Here is a 15,645-nt window from a genome sequence, read left to right on the forward strand (position 1 = left end):
CTGAGAACATTGCAGCCTATTTCTGAAATGTCACGTATTGACTTAACAAATTGCCAGTTCACGCGACTCTCATGCCCCAGAAACCGCTTCCAGTGATGTGTGGTAAAGGCAGGACTGACAGACATCTCGTGGTGGCTTTTCAAAGACAGAACTTTGGATTAAAGGCTTGCAGGTGAGACTGCAATTCTGTGGAACTGAGGGCAGAGATGTTCTTTTCCTTTTGCTTTAATTTGTTAGGTTTTTTTTCTCTTCTACTCCAATTTTCCGTGAGTAATGTAGATGTGGGGGCTGATCTATTGAAGGAGTCAAATCAATTATTCAATTGACTTCAATTACTATCAAGGCCAATATTTCTGTGAAATTATTATTGTGGAGGGCTACACGAAGGTATCTCTTTGTTATATATGACAGCTTCCAGTACTGTCTCCCAAACAGAAATTATGGGGCTGATTTCTTGAGCCCTTAGTCTCACTACCTCCCTACCAAGGCAAAGCACTTCTTGATCTCTACAGGTGTGTTTACCTTGGCATGAGTGAAGGATAACAGAGGTGTGCTTGGACTGCCTGAATGAGCATGTTTGCCCTTCCCTGGACTGTGCTTCTAAGAGGTTAAACATGTGTTACGGCATTGAGAGACAGAGTGATATAGATGGATGTTCGTTGTTCCTCAGCTCTGTGTCAACAATCAAAACTGAGCTTTTGGATTTATTAGCTCCAAATCTTGCACCTATCTTAAATCATTACCATATAATAAGAACTCTCTATATGGTGCATTGTCAATAAAACCTAATATTGAGAAGATTACTGATTGTCTAGTGCAAATGGAGAGCACTGTAAATGATTTAGAGAATACGTGTCAAACGTTAAAGCTATCTAATGCCTTCTAAAGTAGGTTGATACTTACAAATCTAAGATAAACGACCTGTAAAACCACTTAAGAAGAAATAATACTCATTTAATCAGGCTTCCAGTGGAAAGACTAGGTAAGAGAGAAATTCATAAGGAATTAGGAAATCTCTTCCAATTCAATACTTTGTTGATAGAGAACACAACCCTATGTTTGATAAGCAATGTTAGTTACCTCATGCTATTGTAATAGCACTAAATTACAAGCCCCCTGGAAAAAAAGACAAGGCCAGAGGACATCTCTTTCATGGTTTACTGAGCTTTCATTTTTCCAGATTCAGCACTGCGTGTATCAGATGGAGATATAAAGGGTATTTATTGGAATGATGTTTTTGCTGAATTGCAGAGATGGGGTGTTGGATTGGCTCCTGCCAATGTGTAGCTGTTCCTGCTCACTGACAGCAGTAGGTTTGGTTAATGCAATCCCCTGCAAGGAGCAAGGCATCATTTATTGGGGCAAACCTGGTTAAAATCAGGACAAAACAAACCCCATGTTCTTGCGTGGTGGAACAATAACTTGTGCAAACTTAGTCTACTGAGTAGAGTGGTATTTTCTGCTCTTTGATCCTCAAGAAATTTCTATTGCCTTTTCTGTTGGGTTTGGGGTGTTTTCTCCCAGACCCATTTGAAAGGTGCCTAAATGTAGGTGGCGGAAAAATCAGGCCATGATTTTCATTCTCAAAGTTCCGATTCTTCAGCTCTCGTGCAGACAAAACTCCCATTCTCTTCAATGGGTTTTTAAGGCTGCTTGTTAATTCCTGCTCATCCATTTGGCTTTATGACTGCACAGAGCTCAGCATCGCTGCCAACATTTATTAGAACTTGACGCAGAGCTTTTCCTGAAGCGACTGTAATAGTATATTTAGCCACAGAGAAACCTTTCCAAAGAGCAGTATGCTGTGACTCATGTGACTCCACTGCTGCTCTGTTGACCCTAGCAGACTTACTCATCGTTTACATAGTGGCAAACAAGATCAGATTCTGGCTTGTTGCCTTATTTCACTTGATCCAATAAATATGCAGCTTGCAAATGTGTTTTACTTCACATTTTTAAGATAAATTGGGTATCCAACTTCTTTCCTTTTATTGTGAAAACGGACACCTAAATGCTGCTCTGAGTGGAATCAGCAAAATGCAGATGCATCTGATCCGTATATCACTTATTTCTACTGAAAAAAATGACCAGGGGATGGCATGGTTGTGGTCAAAAATATGTTATCACCTGCTTTATTCTTGCTTGCCCTTGCAGAGGGCAAAACATATATGCAAGCATGCGTATGCTTGCTATGCAACGGCTGTAGTCACGCTGAGCTGCAGCAGCAGTGTTTGAATTGGTTGGGTTGGTAATAGGGGTGAAACCTTGGTAGCAAATTTCCATATGGCTGTGAATTTTTGAGATACTGAAGCCTATCCAAAACAAAAAAAAAAAAAAAACCAAAAACTTGTTGATTTACTTCCTACTTTCTGTTCAGCTGGCATAAAGCTAGAGTCATTTTGCTAAAATACCAGTTAAACTGAGCATACATTAAAGAAAGATCATTTCAGAAATCTGTCAGCTTTGGGAACATTGCTTTTCCATTCCCCGAGAATACCTCAGAGTAATTTGGTTTGCTAGTCAGCGGCAGAGCAGCTCTTGCTCTGCATTGTATGTGTGCTTGTGGCGTGTTCTTTGTAGGCTTGAGGAAAAAAAAAAATAGACCAGAGGCAACAGTCAGACTGCCTTTTACCTGGTGGTTGCAGGCACGGTAGAGTCTGGCAGTTGGCAGAGAGCAGGGAGAACCTGCGTGGGGTTGAGAACTGGAAGCTGAAGTCTTCAGTTGCATCTCAAACAGCTTGTGAAGGGCAGAACCACTCAGCGATCATCAATATCTGTTTTGATGTCACTGCTCTTTGTGGTTTGGGGTGGGTTTTTAAACACTAAGGGGTGATACAGGAGGATGTCAGGTAACTAGTTGTTATTTTGTGGCTGTCAGGTAACCAGTTAACTAGTTATTCTACTGTGGTTAATTTGTTGACAAGCCTGGGAGATGCGGATGGCTCGGACCAGTTGGAAACGGGAAGTCGCTGGGTTTTGGTTAGGTGTCAGGAGGTTGCGTTGCTGAACCGCAAAGGGCAGCAGAACAAGCAAATGAGACTGTGGGGCGCATCTCCAGCTCAGGTCAGCTGCAGAACCGGCATCAAGGAGGCCCTGCAAGGCTTACATCAGCTAAGGTCCTGCCCCCTCCTCCTCCACCCTGCGCATGGGACGGGCCTGCGTTCCTCACTTACGAGCAGGCAAATCACATGCGCGCGGGCTCCTCAGTTATAATTAAATTAAAATCTGGCTGATTTGGAAGCATACCTATCACATTCTCTTCTAGGAAGAAACTATTATTTCTTCTTTTATTCTTTTCTGCTTGAATCCCAAGTTATCAATGGCTTTCAAAGAAAAAGGAGATTTTCTTTAGGAAAAAAATGTCTATTCAAATTATTCATGATTTATATCAAGAAGGGACCTTTCCTCTTTCAACTAGCAAAAAGAAAAGAAAAAAATAAAAAAGAGGGAGTTTGATCTTCCTCAAAATCATTTGCAAACCTTATACGTTTCTTTCCAGGACTAAAACTTTCTTACAAAGCTTCAGATATTCAGCAGAATAACGACTATTACATAAGTGAAGCTCAATACAATACCACAGGGCTAATAAATGGTCTCCTGGTTCTATAGAAAATGTAACAAATCATAATAGCACTTACTGGGACCAGGCCAGGCACAAATGACAAAGCTCCTTTTGAAAGTGAGTTGTGGCCAGAAATACTCTTGGACCGAAATCATTCTCTCAACTGTCAGGGGGACATTTACTCCCATTAATTCTCAGCCTAGATTTTATGTTGATCCTGCAACACTGAATAAAATCAAGCCCAACAGAGCTACCAGTGCAGCTGTTACAGATGTAAATGGGAAGGAGACCATTTAAGACGACTCTGTTGCGCCTGAATATATTATTTAGAAAGCACGTAGGCTATATTAAAAATGGCTTCACATGTCCTCGTGGTGTGTTTCTTAAAGGAAGGAAAAGATGCTATGCTGTTAAGTGGTCTGTTAACATTTCTGATCACAGCTCTCTTACTTAGAAAATAATTGTTTTATTGTGTGCTGTGGGGCTGCCTGTAAATAAGCGGCAAAGGAGTATACTGCTTTGTATTCTCAATGGAGAAAATATCAAACTCTATTGATTAATCAAAGGGGACATTCTCTGATGGAAGGGAACCTTTTCCAACTTTATTAAAAATATTGAATAAACCATGAGCAATCAAAGTTCATAATCTGAACTCCTGGTCTACTTTCTTGGATACAGTAAACCTTCAAAATAACTCATAAAGCAGAAGATGAGATGTCTGTCATAAAAAAAACCCAACGACAACTAACAACCCACAGAGCCGCATAATCCAAAACCTCTATCTTGATTTCGATCTCAGCTATGCCTTTGGGGCTCCACTGATTTTACTGGAGTCACCGTGTGTTTCTGCTGGAGAAACTGAGTACTGAGCCTTGGACCTTTTTTCAGTGACAAATTCCGAAGCATCCTTGCACCCTCTGTCTTTCTGTGGAGGGTTTTTCCCTTGTCCTGAAAGAAGAAATGGGATTGCTCCCAGCAAAGCTGCCTGGCGATTCAGGATGATCTAGGCATGACCTGCAGACTGAGTGACTGTCCCCTCTGTTCCAGGAGGAGAGCAATCATACGGCCAGACACAGGGCAGCTGGTAGGAATGAAGGCTCATGAAATGGCAGTTCCCAGAGCTGAGGAGGAAACAGAACTCAAACAGGTGGGACTGGCACATCTCTGTCTTGCAGTCAACGCCGAAATCTCAGGGCCTGCATGAAATGTTATCGTTCCATTCAAGATCACGGTAAAGTGGAGTTTGGCAAATAAAATGCTCACATTTAGCAGCAGGAAAAAATTACTGGAATGTTTCCGGGTATTTTGATGGGACGAAGAAAAACAATTGAGGGAAAGAATAATTGAAGGGATACAGGCAAAGAGTGAGCACACTGATTGAGCGCAGCACCTTAATCGGATGCTGGTTTTGCTTAGGTCACAAGGTAGAGCAAGCTCAGAATAAGAAGCGTTGAGACAGCACAGGGAGAGACAGAGGTGTCCTCTGTGGCCACAGGCACTCGAATGTACAGATGTGAGAGAGATCCCGGGTGAGCAGGCAGCCCAGCATAGCAACAAGCAGAAACGTGAGGGTTTGGCAGGCATCCTCCATAATTATTTTGGGTTTGGGGGTGGTTTTTGCAGTGCTTTGCTATGTTGTCCCCTCGGTCCACCTTCCAAGCAGAGGTGGAAAGACAGCTGATGGCTCTGCCTCGGTCAGCACATATGCTGAACCTCACAGGGGAGTTTCACAACCCCACCAGACAAGGAGGTGAGGGTGGGTAAGGTGTGGCTGGGGTAACCTCTGGCTGGAAGGTGGGGTGGCAAGCAGGGGAGGGGAAGGCATCAAATGGTACCCAGCAGAGCCTGTCAAAGCTCTTTGCTCTGAAGGGAACAATTCATAATTTCCTTAGAGTAGCAACCCTGACCCAATGGGGAAAGTACCCCCCCAAGAGAACCCCAAACCAAAGCAGGAAAACCCCATCCTGAGAGCTTTCATGCCAGCACTCTTACCTGAAAGAAGTGTTATGGACGTGTCAGCAAAGCCTCCATCTCTGATTGAGTCCTCCTTTGCTCTGGAAATGAAGGCCGTCCTTGGGAGCAGAGAGATTTGTAGTGAAGCCCCTTGCCAGTCCCCAGCCAGGATGAATACAACACCACTAGAATTCTCATTAGCTCCTTGGGTCAGTAGAGATGGTAAGATATGAAAAGCAGGGGTCCTACATATCACCCCACCCAATGCTGTACTGCTGTTGATCGGGCTTATTCTAAACACTCTGTTCTGGTAAGGCAATGCATTAAAAAGACAAAAAAACCCACCCACCCACTTTATTAAAAAGCCCTTTCACAGAATGACAGATGTATGTAGCGACAGATTAATATAAATTTTAAAACCTGAACGTTATCCTCCAAGGGGAAGAAGCTCCTAACCACACATGCAAAACCAAACATGGCAGAGAAACCATCTCTGACAATGCATTGCACAGAATCATTTATTAGGTCTCTGTAAGCGGTCATTTACATGAAGCTTGCATTTAATCTCTTATTCAGCCATTTCCTTTTATCTGCTGGCTGCCTGTGTTTGGGAGAGACAGTGGTCCCTCAGCCTGTCTCATCTCCCACTGCCAAGCTGGTTTTTTTTTTTTACCTGGAGCGAAGTGCAGGGGGACACAGGGCAGAGGAGGGAGTTTGAATATCCTGGTTTCAAACTCATCTTTCTCTCTGATCCTGACTGAGACCAAAAGAGGAAGATGACCACCTCTGCTTTAGAGGTGAGCAAGTTCTTTCAAAACCAAAACCAAACACACCCTTGGCTGTCATCTTGGCCAGACAGCCCTTTCAGCTCAAAGCGTGGCAGGATGGTCTGTAAGGTCAGGGTGCACAGAAATATCGGCTTTCTTACACTGGGCATCTTCCGGGGACGTTGGCAACGGCGCGTGGCCAACTGCAGGCGTTGTTACAGAATCACAGAATCACAAGGTTGGAAGAGAGCTTTGAAGATCATTGAGTCCAACCATTCCCATCCTATGCTAAACCATATCCCTAAGTACCTCATCTACCCTTTTTTTGAACACATCCAGGGATGGTGACTCAACCACCTCCCTGGGCAGCCTGTTCCAGGCCCTGACAACTTTCAGTAAAAATTTTTTTTCTAATATCCAATCTAAACCTGCCCTGGCACAGCTTCATGCCATTTCCCCTTGTCCTATCTCCTGTCTCCTGGCTGAAGAGACCATCACCCACCTCTCTACAACCTCCCTTCAGGTAGTTGTAGGTGGTGATAAGGTGTCCCCTCACCCTCCTCTTCTCCAGGCTGAACACCCCCAGCTCCCTCAGCCATTCCTCATAGGATTTGCCCTCCAGCCACTTCACCAGCCTGGTTGCCCTTCTCTGCACTTGCTCAAGGACCTCAATGTCCCTCTTATGGTGGGGAGCCCAGAACTGCACACAGTACTCGAGGTGCGGCCTCACCAATGCTGAGTACAGGGGCACAATTACCTCCCCAGACCTACTGGCCACACTGTTTTTGATACAAGCCAAGATGCCACTGGCCTTCTTGGCTGCATGGGCTCACTGCTGGCTCATATTCAGCCTGCAGTCAAACAACACCCCCAGGTCCTTCTCCTCCTGACAGCTCTCCAGCCAGCCTCACCCAAGCCTGTAGTGCTGCATGGGGTTGTTATGTGCCATGTGCAGCACTCTACACTTGGCCATGTTAAACTTCATCCCGTTGGTCTCAGCCCATTGGTCCAGTCTGTTCAGATCCCTCTGAAGAGCCTCCCTACCCTCAGGCAGATCAACACTTCCTCCCAGCTTAGTGTCATCTGCAAACTTACTGAGGGAGCATTCAATCCCTTCATCCAGGTCATTGATAAAGATGTTGAATAAGACTGGACCCAGGACTGAGCCCTGGGGGACGCTACTCGTGATGGGCCTCCAGCTGGATTTTGTTCCATTCACCACCACCCTTTGGGCCCGGCCATCCAGACAGTTTTTAACCCAGCTGAGGGTCCACCTGTCCAGGCCAGTGGCAGTCAGTTTGTCAATCAGAATGCTGTGAGAAACCGTGTCAAAGGCTTTACTGAAGCCCAGGTAGACCACATCCACAGCCTTCCCCTTGTCCATTAGGCGGGTCTTCTTGTCATAGAAGGTGATCAGGTTAGTTTGACAGGATCTATCTTTTGTAAACCCATGTTGACTAGGCCTGATCCCCTGGCCATCACACATGTGCTGCATGAAAGCTCCCAAGATGACCCTCTCCATGATCTTCTCTGGGACTGAGGTCAGACTGAAAGGCCTGTAGTTCCCCTGATCCTCCTTCTGGCCCTTCTTATATATGGGTGTCACATCTGCCAGCCTCCAGTCGAGTGGAACTTCCCCAGTCTGCCAGGATTTCTGGTAGATGATGGAAAGGGGTTTGGCAAGCACATCTGCCAGCTCTCTCAGCACCCTTGGGTGAATCCCATCAGGTCCCATTGACTTGTGGGTATCTAACTGACCAAGTAGGTCTCTAATCATTTCCTCCTTAATCACGGGAATTTTGTTATTCTTCCCCTCTCTGTCAGCCAGATCCTGAGGATGAGTACTCAGGGAATAACCATCTTTTTACTATTATAGACTGAGGTAAAGAAGAAATTAAGGACCTCAGCCTTGTCCTTATCCCTTGTCACTAATATTCCCTCAGTATCCAATAAGGGCTGGAGATTCTCCTTGGTCCTCCTCTTACTGTTAATGTACCTATAGAAGGACTTTTTATTATCTTTTACAGAACTGGCCAGTCTGAGTCCCAGTTCAGCTTTAGCCCTTCTGACTTTCTCCCTACATGATCTCACTACATTCCTATAGTCGTCCCAAGACACCTGCCCCTTCTTCCAAAGCTCATATTTTTCCCTCTTATTCCAAATAGCTACCTGGATCAAGCCAAGCTGACTTACTTCCTCTCTCACTCCTCTTCCAACAGACTGGGACTGCCTGTTCTTGTGCCGCCAAGATTTCCTTCTTGAGGAGCAACCAACCCTCTTGGGCTCCTTTGCCCTCAAGGGCTTCCTCCCATGGAATCTTATTGAGCAGCTTTCTGAACAGTTCAAAGTCAGCCCTATTGTAGTTTAAGGTTCTTGTTCTAATGTCTCCCTTTCTTCTCCCAGTCCTAAGAATTCTATCACCTCATGATCACTATGCCCCAGGCATCCTCCAACCTTCACATACCCCACTAGGCCTTCTCTGTTTACAAACAACAAGTCCAGCAGGGCACCTTCCCTGGTGGGTTCATTCACCAGCTGGGTCAGGAAGTTGTCTTCCAAACACTCCAGGAATCTGCTAGACTGCTTCCTCCCTGCTGTATTGTGTTTCCAGGAGACATCCGGTAAATTGAAGTCCCCAATAAGGACGAGGGCTGGTGATCGTGAGACTTCTCCCAGTTGTTTTAAAAACAACTCATCAGCTTCCTCCTCCTGATCAGGTGGTCTATAGTAGACTCCCATCACTATATCTCCCTGATTTCGTTTTCCTCTGATCCTTACCCAGAGGCACTCAACCCTTTCATCATCATATACTCCAGCTCCAGGCAGTCAAACATTCTCTGACATACAGGGCTACCCCACCTCCTCTCCTACCCAGCCTGTCACGCCTGTATAGTTTGTAACCTTGCACTGCTGTTGCTAAAGCACCCAAGTGAGGTATTTCACATGTATCTGCATCGGGGGGCAAGCGCTGAAATCCTTATGCTGTGCACTCAGCATAATACCCCAGGTTTCTGCTTAAAACTGTTGTGTGCCCAGGTTGAGGTCTAAAACCATCCCCTTGACCTGCTCCTAGGAGCATCTTGCTCGAGAAGTCAGCCTAATTGTCTCCCCTGTCATGAGATTGTGGCTTTTCCAGGCCACCCAGGCATCTCTTGACAAACATGGGTTGATGTCCCAGGTATAACATTTGCTGATGGAGATCTACGAAAATCTGAGAGGTGCTTTCCTCCCCTCTCTGCTTGCGGAGCGTGCCCAGCTGCCCTGTCAGTCTCCACCAACAGTTTTGGTGAGTGACAACCAAAGGTATTTCAGACCAAAAGGAGGTATTTAAATACTGTCGGGAACAACAGATAACAATGACCTCAAACAATCCCACATAAAGTCCTTTGTTATTTTCAAAGGGCTTTCCCAGCTTGACACCTTTGCTTTTTTATACCCAATATAAAATTCAAAATGTTTTATTCCAGCACAGTGCATGAATATAAAATGAAAATATATCAAACCTCATGCTACCTTTTTTGTGCTGCTGCTTTGAAAAAGTGCCTGAAGTAAATTCAGCATAAAGATGGAGAAAATTGTCAAGAAGATTCCACTTCTCAAACTTTTGTTCCTCTCTGTATGGATTCAGAAGGACTTTTCTCAAGCAAGCCATGCTCACAGCAAGGAGCAGTCTGAGTCCAGGTGGCTCTGTGGGTGACAGCTCGGGACCCCTTGGGGATGGGCACATAGACAGACGGACTGTCCAGCCCCTCCTCTCAAACAGCATCCCCCAGGCCTCTACACTGCTCCTTCCTGTACCTGCAGCTGCTTTCCTTTATACATCTTGTCATTGCTGACCTCTTACCAAAGCCAGAGGTTGCTCTTACACGAAGTGGCAGAGCTGTGATTAATTGGCTTTGGAATGACCTCGGAGTGACTGTGTACAGGTCTGGGACCTGTGTGTACACAGAGATTGAAGTAAATTGGTTCAGAGATGTTTGGAGTAGGGGTAGCTGGCAGCACGCAGCCAAGCAAATAGTTGGGTGAATTTGCATCTTATTTAATATGTCAAAAAATGTTTTAAGCTGTGACTTGGAGAAGGCAAGCCAGGAACAATAAGCTTGTCTGGAGAATTCTGGTATTAGAAACTAAAGGATACAGAACTGTGTCCAAGGTAAATATTGATGTGACTCAAGATGAACCAGTAAAACATTTAATGAAGCTGAAAATAAGACATCTGGGATAGATGTTTATTGTTAAAAATGAAACATTTGAGCAAAAGTAGTATAGTGATGATGGAGGTTATTCATAGGGAAGCCAAGCTGGGGAAACAACATCATCTGAGAGAAACTGACTCCAGCTATTTGTGAAACATGGAAAAAATTAGAATTATAACAGAGCTAAATAGGTAAGTGAATAGCAAACAGTCGTTACAGACATTCAGAGTGGATTTTGGAGACTGAATCATGCCAAGGGACAAATTACTCAGGTGTCCAGAATAACTCTATTGACTTTGAAGGATTTCTCTGTATTTGCCTTTGTGTAATTGAGAGTTTACTCCCTTACGCCGTATGAGGGCTGAATATTAAGAGACTCAGAGAAAAAACTACTGACTTTCATTCATTCCACTATCATTCTCTTGATGACAGACAGTAAGTCGCATGAACTTCACGAAGCGTTTCAGGAACACATTAGGAGCTTTTTATCCCTTTTGTGCAGCAGAGGAAAATAAAAAAAGAAAGGAAATAAAAAGCCCTTGTGCAACACTGTGAAAATAATCAGAAAGGCTCTGTTAAATTGGAAATGGGAATAAACTGCGCTACTATGTTAGAAGTCTTACTCACATGTAAGTCTACATGTGAATGCTCTGCTGTAAAAGTCCACTGAGCCAGACTGTGGTGAGCCAATGTTAATGTTCACACATTCACCAGTGGTGGAAATATCGGGGAAGGGAGGCCAAAAAGTTAAATTCCCTGCTCAAGGTGTGCTCTATAAGCCAGCTTTTTTACATCGGAAATCCAGGTGTCATGCATGAGGAATGACTGCACACAAAAGGTCCCCTTGATCTGTTGTAGTTATCGTGTTTGGTGCTGCTCCATGTCTCAAATTTTTAGTCCTAGGAAGAGGTGAATGCCATGACCTCTCTTTGTCCTCCTAGCAATCTTTTGAAAAGCTGGGCTCCAAAATCATTGAAGACTTTACGCATAACCCTCAGCGTCTTGGACTAGATTTAGAAAACCCACAGACGACCCATGCACTTCCTTTACCTCCTGTTTATTGAGCAGGTTTCCTCTGGCTAGCCTTCTTGCTGAGGCTGTGGTCAAATAGTAGCTGCCAGTCAATTTTATTACTAACGTAAACAAATAGCAGCTCATTCTGTTATTGTCCTGAGCTTCAAAGCTGAAGCTGGGCTCAGCATCACTAGGTTCTACCAGTGCTGACATGCAAGGAGATGTTGATAATAGAAAAAGTATGTTGTTTATGTAGATGACTGGGTGTCACTTAGATGCTCTCTGCAAAGCACCTCAGCATGTTGATCAGCCTTGGCCAAAATAATGTTAGAGCTGCAACTACTTTGAGAAGCTCCACGGGGACATCGCAAAGGGCACTCATCCTGCTGCTGCTCACTGTTGGATCACTGCTGACATCCCTCTGGGAAAGTCAGTAGCAGCCAAGGTCTTCTCCAGGCAAAGCAAGAAGGATTTACTGAATACAGGTAAGGGGTCATTGTTGTCATTCCCCCAGACTTTCTTCGTTAGCTTTGTGCTCATGCAAATGTTAGCTGATTAACTCACTGTTAACATAAACACGACGCTCCTGATTAAAAGGTGTGTGCAAAGCCAGGTACAAGCAATGCCTTGATAGTTGTAAGGTGAGATTTTTCTTTTTCCTGCTTCCTTACTTTTTAAATCCCACTGATGTAACTCTTCTTCTGCTTTGGGAATGTTTGGCACTGCTCCCATGCATACAGACTGCAACATCTGCAAGTTTTAAAAATTAATATGAAGTTCTGTAATTGTATCCACCTTGTTCCTTGTAACGGTTCTGCACAAGCGACTTATCTTTGATGCTGACCAAGATGCAGACAGGAGATAAAGCACCCTGCTTGTACAAAGCTGGTGATGCTGATGGGCCTCGTACGTTTGTGTCCATGTAGCTGCTGCTCATGTGGATGATGGCCGGAGCCGAGGTTTTGCGGACTCAACTCGGATCAATGTGATCAAGTGCTGAGCTCCTTTACTGAAACACACACACAGCTTATATAGGTTTCTGTATCAGTACACGAGTTACATTACATTGCTGTTGGTTAGGTGCTCTGTTCACCCGCCTTACATGCATCTCACTATTGCTAATAAATGGTTAAAACTACACAGTCACGTCATTCCTTTTTAAGGCAGTTGTTAGCATTCTTGCAGTTTCTTATCTGGTTCTCAGACTTCTGCTCTTCTCCTACTGCATTCCAATTGTGCCTTAATATATCTTTGCTTGACCCCCAGGCCTGATTTTATGGGAGTCGAGCCATGCAGCAATAAATCTGGGTGGGCCACAGAACCCACTCCTCATACATTGCTACAGATGACAATCACAGCATAAGATTGAGGTGCTGAGGAGCAGAATGTGGGCTTGAGCAGCTGGCATGACGAAACTTCACAGGTTACTAGTAAGTGGAATCATGGGTGATGAATTGCAAAGCAACTGCATTTGTTAGAGCTTGTTTCTGTCTCCCACTGTCCATGATGATCCAGGGGGAAATGTTCACAAGCAGAGGCTGACCTGTCCTCTTCTGCACTGCCGGAGGTTTGTCCCCATCCTACAATGATCACGAGGTGACGCACAAGGAGTTAGAAGGCTTTTTGGGGGAGTGACAGTTATGCCAGAAGTGGGGAAGAACAGGCCTCAAGTGACCCATCTCTGCTCATCAGCTCAAGGCAACGTGCTGGGCAAAGCACTACTCAGTACAGGGGCCTGGCCCAGCACAAAGGCAGAGAAACCTCATAATCTTCCTCTTTATATATTGCTGCTTATTATCGGTGCTTCTTTTTGGCTTACGACTGTAGTCCTAAGAACTGGAAGTTAAACATTTAACACCTCTTTTTGTTGTGTCTAAAAATCTGGTGGCCACGTTGTGAGTGAGAATTTGCCACAGCAAAGGGGTTCCTGGAGCTTCCTGTTTCTCCTTGGCTGTGGCCAGCGAGCATCCTATGCCAGGCAGCTTGTTTTTACGGTGACACATGGTCTGGGAGCGGACAGGCTGCAGTGTGCGACTCCACTTCCTAAACATGGCTGCCCCCGAGCTTGCAACTCTGGCACAGGTTCTTGGTACTGCAGTCCGTGGACTTCTCCTCTGGGGTCTTCTCCTGAAGAGAGGGGGAGCATAGCTCAATGTGGCTGATGTTACACTCCAGATACTTAAACAAGAGCATCAACTGTGGGCCGTGGGAGAGGCAGCACAAGTTATTGCTGCTGCTGCCCTCCAGGGAGCAAGTTTCCCATCTCTTAGATGCTTCTTTTTTTCCTTTAATTCCTGTATTCCCAGCCTTGGGGTGTGAGGTTTCATTTTGTTCATTTCAAAGGCACACGGCATGTAGCTGCATATTGACTGTTCGTGTGTCTTACTGAAAGCCATGAAATGTCCTGGTCATTGCGGATTCAGAGACGTCGGAAGTACGGTGCAGCATTCCTGGTTTTATTGAAATAATGGTCCCTTGTTTGTTTGTTTTTCCAGAGGCAGGCAAAGTAGAAACATGTCAGCAAACAATAACATAGGCCTCGCTGTTACCAAGCACTTGGCAAGCAGTTCTAGGAATGCTTCTGGTTGTCCTGCGTGTGTATAAAGCCTTAGAGAACTCTCTCACTGCGACGTATTTCAGCGTTAAGGGAAGCAGGAATAAAACCAGGCCCTGTATTTCATGTGCTCGGTAATGGAGGGCTGAAGCAGGATGAGACAGGTGCTCTTCGGAAAAGAATGAAAGATCTGAGCAGCTGATTCACGGTGAAGCAATATGCTTTTTTAGCTGAGAAGGTTTATTGTAGCTGAACCTCATGTCATCCTTCTAGCCGATATCTTAAATGAATTAGCAACTCACTGTTTTTATCTCAGCTGTACCAATAGAGTTTATAATATTGTTCTGTTGGTGCTATTTATACATCATCACATGCCTGAGTACTCCAGGCTATGCTTTTTTTCCCACATTCTTGGATGATGTCATCGTGAAGTAGGCAGTTGTGTTGAACAAAGGCTTTCTTCAGCACAACAACTATTAAAGCTTATGGCAGAGCACGCCACCAGATGTCAGTGAAATATGGAGGTAAACTCCCCAGATGTACCGCAGCTCCAGATGGGGCTTTCGATGCTTCGGTAGCTGGTCCCCCTTGGGAGTGGCTTGAAGAGAAGTCCTATGGCTGCCAGTGCGGAGCCTGGCCTTGGAGGGGCATAGGAAGCAGCATGCACTGAAGCCTGGGATGGCTCTGCACAGGGGCCTGGACAGCCTTGAAGACTGGAGCCTTGCCATGCACATCTTCCCAAAACCAGAGGACTGAAGCCTGGTGTAGACCTACAGATGATTTGCATAGGAAGAATTTAGCATCCTTAGTTGATTGCCTGATTTGCTCATTCCAGCAAGCCTGAAATTCTTCTCCTCTATTCCCCGGTGCATCACACGCATTTCCAGCTGTTCAGCATCATTCCATAAGGCCAGCAACATGTCAGCGTCAACAGCTGTGTTCTTCTCATCTGCTACTTGTCTTTGAGCCCACTGAGTTTTAACCACCAACGCTGTCGATCAGCGTGGCGCAGACACGACACATGGAGGTTTTCCCCAGAAGTGGTTTCTCAGGATCTCACATGTCCTCCAGCCAAGCCCTGACAAGCATGTCACTGGATCACGGACAGAGACAAAGGAAAGCAAGCATTACCCCCACCCTCTGCCTGTGCTTTGCAGTGTGATCACAATAATAAGCAATTTATCTCAGAAGCACTCGTCAGTTCGACACGATTACTAACTACCCTAGAGACAGAGCTGGGACATGCTTACGCTAGGGTTTCCAGCCTCTCTTCATCTGCAGACCTCTTTTTCAATGGATGTTCAAAACCAAAGTGTGGAAAGCTGCTGTCACCAACATGAGGGGGATTTCCCCATAGAAACCTGTCCCCCCAGGAGCCCCAGGAGCCCCAGGTCCTTCTCCACAGAGCTCTTCTCCAGCATGTCACCCCCCAGTCTGTACTGATACAAGCGGTTATTCCTTCCCAAATGCAAGACTCTACACTTGCTTTTGTTTAATCTCATCTGGTTTCTCCCTGCCCAGCTTTCCAGCCTGTCCAGGTCTCACTGAATGGCAGCGCAGTGTTCCTGCGTGTCAGCCACTCCTCCCAGCTCTGTATCA

The sequence above is a fragment of the Gallinula chloropus genome (genome assembly GCF_964237585.1).
Source record: "Gallinula chloropus genome assembly, chromosome: 5".
Lineage (NCBI taxonomy): Eukaryota > Metazoa > Chordata > Aves > Gruiformes > Rallidae > Gallinula > Gallinula chloropus.